At 42.6% G+C, this 13152-nt stretch overlaps 1 long non-coding RNA gene across 1 annotated transcript; it reads left to right on the plus strand.

Moving 5' to 3' along the window:
• The first annotated feature begins 3844 nt into the window (after nt 1-3844).
• On the plus strand, nt 3845-8454 carry LOC110295388 (uncharacterized). Its single transcript, XR_002378055.3, has 3 exons — nt 3845-3927; nt 7159-7302; nt 8187-8454. It is a non-coding gene; the product is annotated as an uncharacterized LOC110295388 (long non-coding RNA).
• Nucleotides 8455-13152: the final 4698 nt, after the last annotated feature.

The raw sequence follows: 13152 nt of genomic DNA on the forward strand, positions 1-13152 counted from the left end.
CTCCTCGGAGCACTGAGACATGTTGCTCTTGTCTTTGCTAAATATAGCCGCTGGCTTCCTGCTACTTTCACAGCTGACTGGAGAATTTCATTATGAAGGTGGAAAGCTAACACCATCATCCGATGAATAAGATGGTCAGCTGATAGCGCTCCTTGCAATGTGGAAAATTTATGTCAATGAGAGGTGCTGAGTGACAACTAAGTTCGTTAAAATAGCTCATTAGAGTGACAAGCAAATGCAGGGGATGGCCCTTGCTGTCTCCCTGTGCAGTTACTGCAAGCTTGCTTGGTTGGAATCCAAGAGGGGATTTCTTTTCTCCTTATGCAGACCTGTAGCCCTTGCATATGTGATTTCAAGACGCTTTCCTGAGTCTTATCCAGCTCAGGGAGTTGCTTCTTTAAGGATCCTTGATGGACATCTGTTAGCACGTTTTTGTTGCATACCCACGGAACAGGCTTCCATTATGTGCAGACCTGTCTTTGTAACTTTGCCTGCATTTCTCTCTTCTGAGAAGCCTTCATGCTAACAAAAGCACCTACAGAGCTTTGTCTGAGCAGACATTCATATTCTGTCAACTTTACCTGAAGAATACTCTCATCTCTCATCATCCCAACTGTCAACGAGGAGGTCAGGTCTGCCCTCTGCCAGGCTGCTCATTAGATCCAGTGAGAATCGCTTAGTCCCCGGATCAGTTACATAATGTGTATCCTGCCCAGTGTTGGATCTCCTTCCCACTGACAGAGGTCATTGGGTCAAAACTATAAAATTCCTAATTGCTCCCTACTGACCTGGGTCTATTGCATTTAGCATTAAGAGAAGGACTTTCCTTGTGATTGGACACCTGTCGTAAGGAAGATCCCTATGGAAAGACTGAACTCACACAAAACTCCTCCTCACCATCTGATGTGAAGCTGTAGATATATTTATTCCATTGTGGTGTTGTGTAAAAGTTATTGCATTCTCTCCCATCCCTGTCTGTTAGTTGTAGAATTATATACTGCTCACTGTCTGACAATACTTCTTCTTACCTGAGAAAGACCTCTCAGCATTAATACATAGACATTTACTTCATACTTTATAAAACTCCTTACTAGTCCATTATAGGAATCAAACTTTTTTAGGATTTTTATATTATTTTTATTTTATTTTATTTATATCCCAAATGTTGCCCCCTCCTGGTCCTCCCTCCAGAGTTCTTCCCCCTCCCCTCTCCTCTTTGCTTCTGAGAGGCTCCCCCACCCCAACCCCTCATCCCCAGCACTCCCCTACCCTGGAGCATCACTTTTCTACAGGATTAGGTACATCCTTTCCCACCGAGGCCAGACAAGGCAGGGTGGGAGTGGGGTGTTGCTTGAACCAGCCTGTGTATGCTCTTTGGTTGGTGGCTCGGTCTCAGGAAGTTCCCAGGGGTCCAGGTTAGTTAACCCTGTTGTTCTTCCTGTGGGGTTGCTATCCCCTTCAGCTCCTTCAATCCTTCCCCTAACTCTTCCACAGGGGTCTCTGACCTCAGTCCAATACTGTGAGTATCTGCATCTGTCTCAGTCAGCTGCTGGGTAGAACCTCTCAGAGGACAGCCATGCTAGGTTCCTGTCTAGGAGAGTGTCAGGGTTTGGTGCCCGCCCATGGGATAAATTGTAAGTTGGCCTGGAATCAAATATTATGTAAACAATCCCTTACTGATTAAAAAAAAAGTGAGGTTTTGTTCTTCAAATTTAAATATATATATATGTATATATATATACATACATATAATACTTAAACATTTTGTTTATGCATTTTTAGAAATTTATCTTTGAAATGCATTTCCTTCAAGTAGAGTTTTTAGCTTATAGAAATTTCCATGGATTTATAAATAGTCTTCTTGCATGAAGGTATTTATCACACGTGTGCCTGTGCAGGGGCATGTGCCAGTGTGCATGAGAAGGTGAGAAGATAGTTTGCGGAATTCGGTTCTCTCCTTCACCGTGTGGGTCCAAGGGGCTGCACTCTAGCTGGCAGGCTTGGTGGCAAGGGCCTTTACCCTCTAAGCATTCTTACCCATCTGGCTTTCAGTTTTGAGAAAATATGCCAGATAGCTCTACTTCAAAATAAAATCCAAACCTAATTAATTCTTTTACAAAAGATCTATTAACTTATTTCAGAAAATTGTGGGTATGAAAACCAGCCACAAAGATGGAACATGCAAAGGCCTGCGAAAGAGGCAGACATAGTGCAAGAGGGACCTTCACAGAGTCCTACTTGTTAGGGAAGATGGACAGAAGAACAGTGTCTGATGTCAGTGTATGGAGAGGGTCCTGGTTGGGGGAGACAGTCAATAAATGGCAGTCAAGAAAATACTGAAGTGTGAGGTCATGACTTTGAATCCCAAGGCAGGTGTGGCAGCTTACACTGTGCTCCCAGAGCCAGGGGAGCAGACCAGCCACAAGCAGACCTGGGGCTCTTTGGCCAGCATGTCTAGTTAAATTGGTAAGCTCCAGGTTCAGTGAGAGATCCTGGCTCAAGAAATAAGGTGGAAGATTATGAAGAAAGACACCTGACACCCTACATATGTATACATGTGCACACATACACACAACATTGCACACACATAGCCCACGGGAACTCACAAACAAGGGTGGGAAGATTCTCACAGCCAGGGATTAAGACTAAGGTAGTCCTGCCCCAATTAGAGTCTGCCTGAGTTTTCTAAAAACTATCAACATACCAAGTGTCCATTAAGAATCAGCCCCAATCCCAGTGAGGGACAGGACACACTGGGCTATGTTCCATACCACAGTTAGCCAGTGGATTGCACAGCTGTTATGACCATGAGGATCTGTCATCTCTAGTATAAATCCCTAGAGGTGAATGCTACTTGAATTGATTCATGAACTTTTTCTATAAGTTAAAATATTAACTTGTTACTGGAAGAGGAAATACATTACTTTGTTTCTTGTACTAAAGAAGCAGGGCATTGACTCTGACTCATTCAGAGGTGTCAGGGAACTTCTTAGAAATCTATGAGCATTAATTCAGTTGCAGCTGAAGGTTGATAAAAACTGGGGGCAGGGGACAAGGCAGATGTGAGCAGTTCTTGTTAGGTAAAGAGAAACTGAATGTAAGTTATATTGTTGCCAAAGAGGTTAAAGGTCAAATGAAAACTGTCACCATTCTAAAAACCCAGTAAATCAGTATGTGTGAAACCCACCAAGGAGCAGACAGAAGTCATGTCCTTCTTGATAAAATATGTCAATCACCCATGAAAGAGTTCTGCCCAAATAGTCATGAGCAAGTGGTTACAGATCACTACAAGTCACAGGAAATTTAGAAATCAATGATATCATGAAGGTGCAACCAGCAAAAGTAGACTTTAAAAAGTCCTTTTGTTTTTCCTCCCAAGAAACTAAAAAGTAGGAAAGGAGAGAAAGTTCCCCATACTAAGAGACTTACAGAGGTACAGGAGTGATATTTGGATCCTGTTTCAAACAGAATAAAAACAAAATATGACAGTTAAAGAAATTTACTATTTCCCAGATAATTCAGAAAATTTAGTTACTGTCATTTCCAAATATCACAATGGCACTATTTGCCCTGATTTGTAAATATGTAGTAAAATATAAATATGTGGTAAGATATAAATAAAACTGTTACTAGAGTCCCAGAACAGAGGCTTGACTCTGGACATACCAAGTCTGATCGAGAGACTACTTAACAAAATGAGGAATTGTGGTGAAAGAACAAAGAATTTGCTTTTCAGAAGGCCAATCAGGCAGAGAGCCGGCCTGGATAACTGCTATTTTAACAGCCTGTTCTGACAGCAGCTCCAGGAGCATGCTGGGAAAGGACCAAAGTGGGGAGTCCGGAAGTCTGGGAGGGATGGCAGCCTTGATGGCTTGTGCGGTCCGGTAGCCTGCTACGGAAGCATATGCATGGGCTAGGTGTGCTTATGTGAGTTTCTCCTAGAGTTGGGTTTGGGAGCCAGCTGTCACCCCAGCATGAAATGATGATGAGAAAGGAAAATGAAGGAAATAAAAGACGTTAGAAGGATAAGTTGAAATCTCGGGACAATGACGGGGGAGGGGGTGTTCTTTAAATGCCCCAATCTTAAAGTCGTCCCCATTACAAAAATGCCTTTAGGCCTGGAACATGTGTTAGTCATTTGGGTAGGAGAAATGAACACTCAAGTGAGCTCAAATATGGAAGAAACAAGACACAGCAAAAACTGTCTAGCGAGGCTGGCCAAGGGTAGATGATCACTCATTATGAAGCCTATACTTTGTATGTATTTGAAGTTCACAATCAAATACTTTACAACAAAAAGAAATATATAAGACAGTTTAGAACTTTGTTGATGGCAAATATCCAGTTCAAGAAGCTAAGTTTAGGAAGTCTGAATTCTCCCAGGCAATGCCCACAAACTCACTAAATGATGAGGGGGTGGGGCTTGCTTCTCAACTTTGCCAATGGTCTTCGGCAACCGCAAGAACAGTAGCCACATGGTATGGCAGACATACTTACAAGTGGGTTCCTGGGCCAAACAGAAGCTGTAATTTAGCTGAAGGAACTGACAGTCCTTTTTAGCTTTCTCAATGTTTTTGAACTGGGAAGGGAGCGTGTGTATTGTCTCCAACACAAACGTGTAATCTTTGGCCCAGACAAATGGGTGCTCTTGTGGACAATCCCAGAGCAGAATCTGTCATCTTCTTCACATGGAATTTGTCCTTGTTACACTATCGCACCACATCCTTCCTGAGAGGGTCCTTTCTCTCCTCTATTCCATTCTCTGTCCCCTTCAATTTGTACCAAAGGAAAGAAACCATGTTTTCTTTGCTTAACCATTTGAACAATCACAGCAAGGAATCTTTTTGAATACACAACTTCTAGCCGGTTTATTGGCTAGATCTTTACTGCTGACAACATGTAGACTGTGACAAGGTACAGTTGAGGTGGTAAGAAAGCCAGTATAGAGCCAGGACTTCTGTCCCCAGCAGTTTGTAAGGAGCCTTTACATCTTTTTATGTGATGTCAGTGGGGACTATATGTGGATCCTGAAGTTGGACTCCAATCCAGGAGAAATGAGGCACGCCATTGTAGAACTTTCATCTCACTGTTACTCACAAGCAACATAACAACATAAGAAATAGTAATTATTATACATTATTTATTCATTTTGTTTTTAAATATAATTATAATCTTTTCCCTCTTCCATTTCCTCTAATCCTTTCCATCTCCTTCCCACCTCCAATTCTCTCTTAAATTCATGGACTCTTTTTTTTTTGTTACAGTCACACACACAAACATACACACACACACACACACAAAATACACACATATGTATATATACTAGCAACACACATACATATATACACATACATATATATACATGTGTGTGTATATATGAAACACAGTCCACATAGTGTTAGTGTTACTTGTATGTATATAATTTCAGGGCTGACCACTTAGTATTGTATAACCAACGAAAGGTTTTCTTCCCTGAGAAAAACGATTTCTCTCCTTCTCAGCGTTCCTTGTTTATGGGTGGGGCCCCATGCGATTTGCCTTTTCTGTGTTAGCATGTCTATTGGTGTTGGTCTGCTCAAGTCTTGTTTAAGCAGCTGTCTTATTGCAGTATCATGGGTGAAGATGCCCTGTTATTTCTAGGAAAATTAATTCCCTGGTCCTTTGGCTCTTATAGTCTTTCTGCCTCCTCTCCTACCATGAGCCTTGGGCCTTAGGTTCAGGAACTGTGTTTTAGATGTATCAACTGGGGCTAAGCACCCCATGATGAACTGTTCTGTACCAGTAGCCTCTGTTTCACCATTAGTGGTATCATACCATGCTGGACACTGTTGTAGCTCACAGGCATCCTGGCTGGGTAGGACTCTTACTTGGTTTATCACCTTGGCAGCTTGCATTATACCCTGCAGTTCTATGAGATCTAGTCCTTAGGGAATAGACTCCCAGGTCAGCTCCCGCTCAGCTCCTCAAGGCCTGGGTCTGAGGTGAATGGTGTCTTCAGCAATGGGGACTTACCTTCAACCTCTGGGAAGCAAGCAAGGGCAATAACAATAGCCTGTATTGTTTGGGGAGTCCCTCTGACCAACAATTCCAATGGGGCTGCTGCTAATGGTTCTTGGTGTGTGCATGTGCGTGTGTGCGTGTGTGTGTGTGTATAAATCGTTATCAACCCAAGTAGAATAACATCACTTAAACTGTATATGTATATGTGTATATGTGTGTGTGTGTGTATGTATGTGTATGTGTGTGCGTATGTATGTGTGTGTATGTGTATGTGTATATGTATGTGTATGTGTATATGTATGTGTATATGTATGCCCAGAGGCAAATGCTACATCTCTTTCACCTGTAATCCCTAGTTCCAAATCTTCATATGAGAACATTAAGCTGGAGTAAGCACAGGTACCAGGAAAGTAAAGGGGGCACCATGCAGTGAGGAGGGGGCACCATGCAGTGAGGAGGGGGCTCCATGCAGTGAGGAAGGGGCACCATGCAGTGAGGAGGGGATACCATGCAGTGAGGAGGGGGCACCATGCAGTGAGGAGGGGGCACCATGCAGTGAGGAGGGGGCTCCATGCAGTGAGGAAGGGGCACCATGCAGTGAGGAGGGGGCTCCATGCAGTGAGGAGGGGGCTCCATGCAGTGAGGAAGGGGCACCATGCAGTGAGGAGGGGACACCATGCAGTGAGGAGGGGGCACCGTGCAGTGAGGAAGGGGACACCATGCAGTGAGGAGGGGACACCATGTGAGGAGGGCGGCACTGTACAATGAGGAGGGCGTACTGGAGAGCACTTTATTTGGGATGGGGGAGCGTGGAGGGAGAGGGAGAAGGGTAAAGTAGCACTAAGGAAATCTGTCAGGATCATTAGCAATCATATTTTTACCTGAAATTTACCTGAAAGTGCATGCATACATACCTCCTTAACTAAAGAAACTAGGATTCAGAAAGAGCAAGGGAGTTATGCGAGGCTCAAGGCCAACAGGGGTCAGAGGGAACTTACTCTCAAGTTTTCCTGTCCTTACCCCCTTGCTCTCTTATGCTAACATAAATGGATGAAAATATTTACAAATTTTAAGTGACTTCTGTATATGTTCAGTCTTGGTAATAAGCCCATGAATTTGGAGAAATGTACATTATTCTTTCTATTTTACACTTCACAGAACTGGAGCAAAAGCAATGGCTTGCCCAAGGTCAGCTGGTAAATCAGGATGGAAGTCAGGGCAAGGCGCCAAATATCCAATTTCCTATGTGGGAGCTGCTTTCGCAATATCATATTCCTGCTAGTGGAGCCGTGAGATCGCAAGGTCATTGCATCCCGGGAACTGTCTGGGGACTCGCACTTGCCTCTGAAGTGGCCTTGGGCAGGGACGGGGGAGGGTATGGCTGTGACTCAGAGCTGCCTGGAGCCAGCCAGAAGGTCAGGAAAGCTCACCTCTGTAGGTGATGTAGCAAGCCACATCCTTGTCTATTTGTGTGGACATTCCCGAGAGTTTCTCTGTTCCCCTCCTCATGAATTCTTCTTTAGCCTAAACGTGTAATTTTTGGTTTCAGCAAAATATTTATCTAAGAGAGTTAGATACTCTGGACTTGACTGATTGACCTGCAAGTCTTTCTCAGTCTTGTAAGCATTTAGATGTTTCCTCGACCCCTGGCAGAGGCGATTCTTTCAGAATAATGGTTCTGTTTAGACTAGTGACAGTCACGTGACCAGAAAGTGAAATGAAGCAAACCGGCAGAGAAGGAGCAACGCTGTACCCGACCTTCTATCAAGGTCCTTGTGTGAATTATGTTATTTAATCTACCAAACATTCTGTGAGATAGGAGTCCTCACCACTCTGCCTTTGCATGTGGGTAAACTGAGGCACAGGAAAGGTGAGTCATTTGGCTAAAGTTCAACAGTTTGAAAGCAGCAGGGAAAAAAGGTTGACCGCAATTTGAACCCCAGAATTTGTATTCTTATCGAAAGCATGAACGAGTGTTGGCTCAGACCAGAGGAAACTGCTCGTATTGCCAGCAATCACCATCCATGCTCAGAGATCATTTGTTTTATGCATCAAGCATCGGGTTAAAGCCTTACGTCAATTACCCATTCCCTCTTGGGACAGCAATACCATCAAGTAGAAATGATAGTTGCAGCCAATTAGCAGTTAAGAAAGTGGCGACTAAATAACTTGCTTGGGTCCCACAGGAAATTGCTAGCTTTAGTCAAGGAAGACTCCTTAGCTTCAGAAGCTGTTTACAGCCAGCCTCTTAATCCAGCGATGACGTCTTCCCGAGGCTACAGGACACTCCTGCGTCCGTTGCCAGGGCAACCACCGCGCACACCCCCACCCACCCTCCAGCATGCCTCACTTGCATCACCTACCCGCATCGTCACCTCAGTTTACCTACCTCTCAGATAAAAGACATGGACCCCAACCCATCTCTCTCTTTTTCTCTTCCTTGCTTCTCTTTCAATAAAGGACCTCTCTGGTGAGAGCTGGGCTGGCTTGGCGTGGTCTATCCAGGAATACACTCTCTAGGAATACACTGTTTTCAACTAACAAGACTAGCTGCCACATTATAGAAAATGAAATAATACACAGGAAATGCTACAGCAAGTCAGTAGACCCAAGCTCACTCCTTCCAAAGTCACTAGAACTTTCTTTTTAAGAGTATAACACTCTAAGCAGTTATTCGAACTAGTTCCTGACAAGAGTCTTTTTGGTTCTTGGGTTTTTTTTTTTTAAGATTTATTTATTTTTTTTTTTATGTATGTGAGTACACTGTAGCTGTGCAGATGGTTGTGAGCCTTCATGTGGTTGTTGGGAATTGTATTTAGGACCTCTGCTCGCTCCAGTCAGCCTTACTCACTCTGGTCAACTCTGCTCGCTTTAGTTCCTGCTTGTTCCAGCCCATAGACTAATTTCTTATTATACTTTACACTGTAGCTGTCTTCAGACACACCAGAAGAGGGCGTCAGATCTCATTATGGGTGATTGTGAGCCACTACGTGGTTGCTGGGATTTGAACTCAGGATCTTCAGAAGAGGAGTCAGTGCTCTTACCCTCTTAGGCATCTCACCAGCCCTTGACAAGAGTTTTGAAGGCAAAGATTATCTGGGTGATTGATTAATCTTGCCTGGTACTGGAAACCTAGAGAAGTCATGGATCTCAGAGGAGGATCTACGATGGTCATTTCATCCAATCCATTCACGTGAAAAGTATCTCAACAGAAAAGGTTTTAGAGTCTCTATGTGGCAGAGGCCCAAGACTCCTAAAGGCCCGTCGAATGCATTTCTTTTACATTTCCCATCCACTTGCCATATCCACACCATCGTTTCCTGTTGACGTAAAAGTTCTAGAGCACAATCTCATCGCCTGGGAAGCAAAAGAAAAACCTGGGTATTTCATAATCTATAACGTGCCAACCTTGCCCACAGGAATAACAGAGAAATAGGCTTTCCATAGTGTTTGGGTATTGGCGTTCCTGGAAACTGGGCCTGGACGTGGATGTCCTTATATCCTTAAAGAAAGCAGGAAGAATGTGTAATGAACCAGGAGTTCTTGTTTACTGTCTATGGTAGGAGTCTCTTTTTCTTTAGGTAAAACACTGGGTTTGGCATCAGAGTTAGATCTTTTGATCATACACAAATCTAATGCCTAGCCTGCTGTTGGGAAAAGGGCAGAGAAGCCAGCCAGCTCACTCAGTACATTCATGAGTTATGGAAGGAAACCATAGAGTAGAAAAGAAAGCTAGAGAACTCCACACTAGACAGAGCAGGATTCACACCTCAGATGGTCATAACTACAGGCTCTATCCCTCCATGAAAGGCCAGTGACTGCCAGTGGCAGGCCAGGGACATTTCCAGGAGGCTGTGCCCCTATTCCTGGATTCTAGAGTGTGCATTATTAGGGGCCTCCATGCACAGTCCCAGCTGATTTCTTCATCATAACCATGGGTTTACAGTTAACACAGAGGGGTTACATCCTTTCTTCTCCATGAGGAACTGAATTGTGTTCAAAGAAGTTCAACTGGTAACTTGGAACACACACACACACACACACACACACACACACACATCTGTCTCTGACATTGTGTTTCTCCTCTGGTTTGCTCACCTCTCCCCATTCTGTCCTGTATATCTACTATTTCCTTCTAGAAATCTCCACGCTGATCCTCCTCCTTATACTCCAGTAGATTATGCTCTCCAGTGCTCCCCAAACCTCGGTGCTTCTATGATTGCATCCGCCCTCACTTTCTCCACACCTTCACTGGCTAGCCTTAGTAAAGCAGGAATCAAGTCCCAGACTTTCTAGTTCTGTAACTCCTTCATGTGCAGTGAATGGCTTATTTAACTGAATGGCGTATTTGACTGAATGGCATACTTGACAGAGCAGTGTACTCAACTGATGCTCTTCTGTATGGGTACTTTGTTACTCTGGTCCTTTAATCTGCAATTACACACCAAATGTGCTTTTAAATCTAAGAACGATAGTAGAGTACACAAGAAGAAATGCCAAAGACAGACCTGAGCTTTCAGGGGACAGGTAGAGGAAGGTTAGATGGAAAACAGAAGGAAGAGGAACAAGGACTCACAAGGGCCAGGACTCTCGCTTAATCCCGACTTCCTTCAGCCTGGGAGGAGGCATAGATAGAAACTACAGATAAACTCCATGTTGGGGGAAGTGGGAGAGTCAGTGGTGCCTAGAGCAGAAGCAGTAGTTATCTGGCTTTGCAGGGAATCTTCAAGAAAGCACAAGGCTTTACAAGTAAACACATGATTCTAACCGATGCTCTTTGAGAATGGCAGGGATACAGCGGGGTGCTGTGGTTGGGCAGCATGGCAGGGATATAGAAGCAAGCAGCCCAAAGTTCACTTGCTTTCCACACCTGGCTCTCATACATGTAAGAGGAATTCAAACCCTCTAACATTCCTTGAATAGAGCAGGAACGATTCCACCAAAGAGCTGGAAGTCTTGCCAAGAGGTGTTGAGAGCATAAGGCAGGCAACCTAACTTAAAGACTGCATAGCTATCAGCACAAAGCAAGTGACTTACCACGCCAGCAAGACTTGAGTTTGGTTTAGCCAGGCAGAGCCCTGGCCCAGGGAACAGACTAGATCATGAGATCATAGGCTCCAGATGTGTCCACTATCAACACATAGAGCCAGATGTCTCTAATATTCTACAACCTCTTCCAACTGCGGCCCTGGCCTCATTGACACATATACTATTTCCATTTATATTTCATTTTAATTTTAATTTTAATCCATTTTAAAATACAAAAGCATGACCACCGAAACTTTAAATTTTTCAAATCCTATTTTTCAAAAAGATTTACTTAGTTATATGTACAAGTACACTGTAGCTGTCTTCAGACACGTGCACCCAATCAACCCAAGTCTTTGGAATTGGCAACAAACTGCAGCACACAACCAGAAGTTTTTGGTGTGTTTCTCTCTATGGAATCCTGACAAATGCAGCTCAACTACGCAATGTAAGGCAGACCAATACATGCATGTTGTTAGCAAAGAATCTTTCATCACGTGTCCTTTTAAGTGCTTGCTTTAGCAGAACATTTTCCTGTGTCTGCTTCAGTGAAATGTTCCTTCATGAGGCTGCCTTAGCCTTTCACACCTGTGTCCACTTTAATGTGTTTGCTTTAGCAAAGCACCATCCAACTGACTTTCCAAAGAACCCTTAAGTTTCCACTTCACATGACTATCTATAAAAGTGCCTTATTCTTTCATTGGTGCTCATATAAGAAAACATACAAAGCAAGAGGATAATTCAGATGCATTACCAGAATTCCTATCATTTTTATATAGATTATTCTTGGATCAAAGTACCAAATTTCTCAATTTACTAAAATTCGACATACTTTTAAAACATCATTGACGTTTCTATGTAAAAGTACAGCCAGGAAAAAAAAACAAATTATTAAAATTACTTTTTAAAAGCCGTTTTTTTTTTCTTGAAAACAATTCTAAAACCAATCTTCCTGTCTATACCATCCAGGAAACCCATACACTCTGGTTCAAATTATTCTCTGCTGAATTTCCTTGAAGTCAATCCTGTTTCTGGTTAAGTGTCTATCAACTTCTTAAATTAATTATACAACTGACCATCAAAATCATTCATGATCTTACTCAAAATTATTTTTCTTCTTAATCTATGTATGTATGAATGCATGCATATATGTATGTATGTTTGTAATGTTTCTGTGCATTAATATATATGTATGTTTGTAATGTTTCTATGCATGAATATATATGTATGTTTGTAATGTTAATTTATGTATGTATCCCACCCATTCTAAAGTTATTCTCTCAAAGCACCTGCCACTGTCTCGCTCCATCCAAAATATCTTCCTTCCCAAGCCCTGAGAGCAAACATTCCTGTTGGCCTAAAGTACAATCCTCTGTAAGCAATGTATGCTTTTGCTGTCTCTGTGTTTAACAGCACTCACTGTTGCTGCTGCTTTGAGTCCCATCATTTCTAATCTATTTTCAAGGGCATCACTTCTAGAGAGATTACTTATGTTGATCCTATCCGTATTAAGGCTTCTAAACTCTCTTACTCCATCTTTTGTCAGTTCTCTGCGGGATACATATTTTATCATAAAAATGTCTTCAAAATTTCCAACCAGGTACGGTAGTTAATGGCTGTGGTTTTAGCTGGTCGGAGTTCAAGTTCACTCTGGACAATTTACAAAGACTCAGTCTCTAAATAAACAATACTAGCACTGATCACTTAGATACTGTCCATACATAGACTATTCTAGGTGCTTTACACATATAAACATTCTTATGTGCTTTTATTTTAACATTACACATGAAGCTGTGGTAGAAATGTGTACTATGTAGGCTATGAATAGTAGCTATTGATATTGATACCAAAACCCTTCTTCTCTCAAAGATTATTGGCCATCTCTATCTGTTGGAATTCTATTCATATATGTCTGAAATCCTTAATAACCCACACCTCTCAATAAATGTATCCAAGCCTGGCTTGTACCACCTGCTTACCAAAAAATACACCAATGTTCTCTGATATATGATGATACAACGTAGTATTATTCAGTTTTTAAAGCTTATTATGATGGATAAGCAAGCTACATATAGTTGAAGCTGTATTTTAAATATTTACCATGAGGGTCAACAGCCTACACTC

Source organism: Mus caroli, unplaced genomic scaffold (assembly GCF_978045245.1).
Source record: "Mus caroli unplaced genomic scaffold, Mus_caroli_1 scaffold_4, whole genome shotgun sequence".
In the NCBI taxonomy this organism is placed as follows: Eukaryota; Metazoa; Chordata; class Mammalia; order Rodentia; family Muridae; genus Mus; species Mus caroli.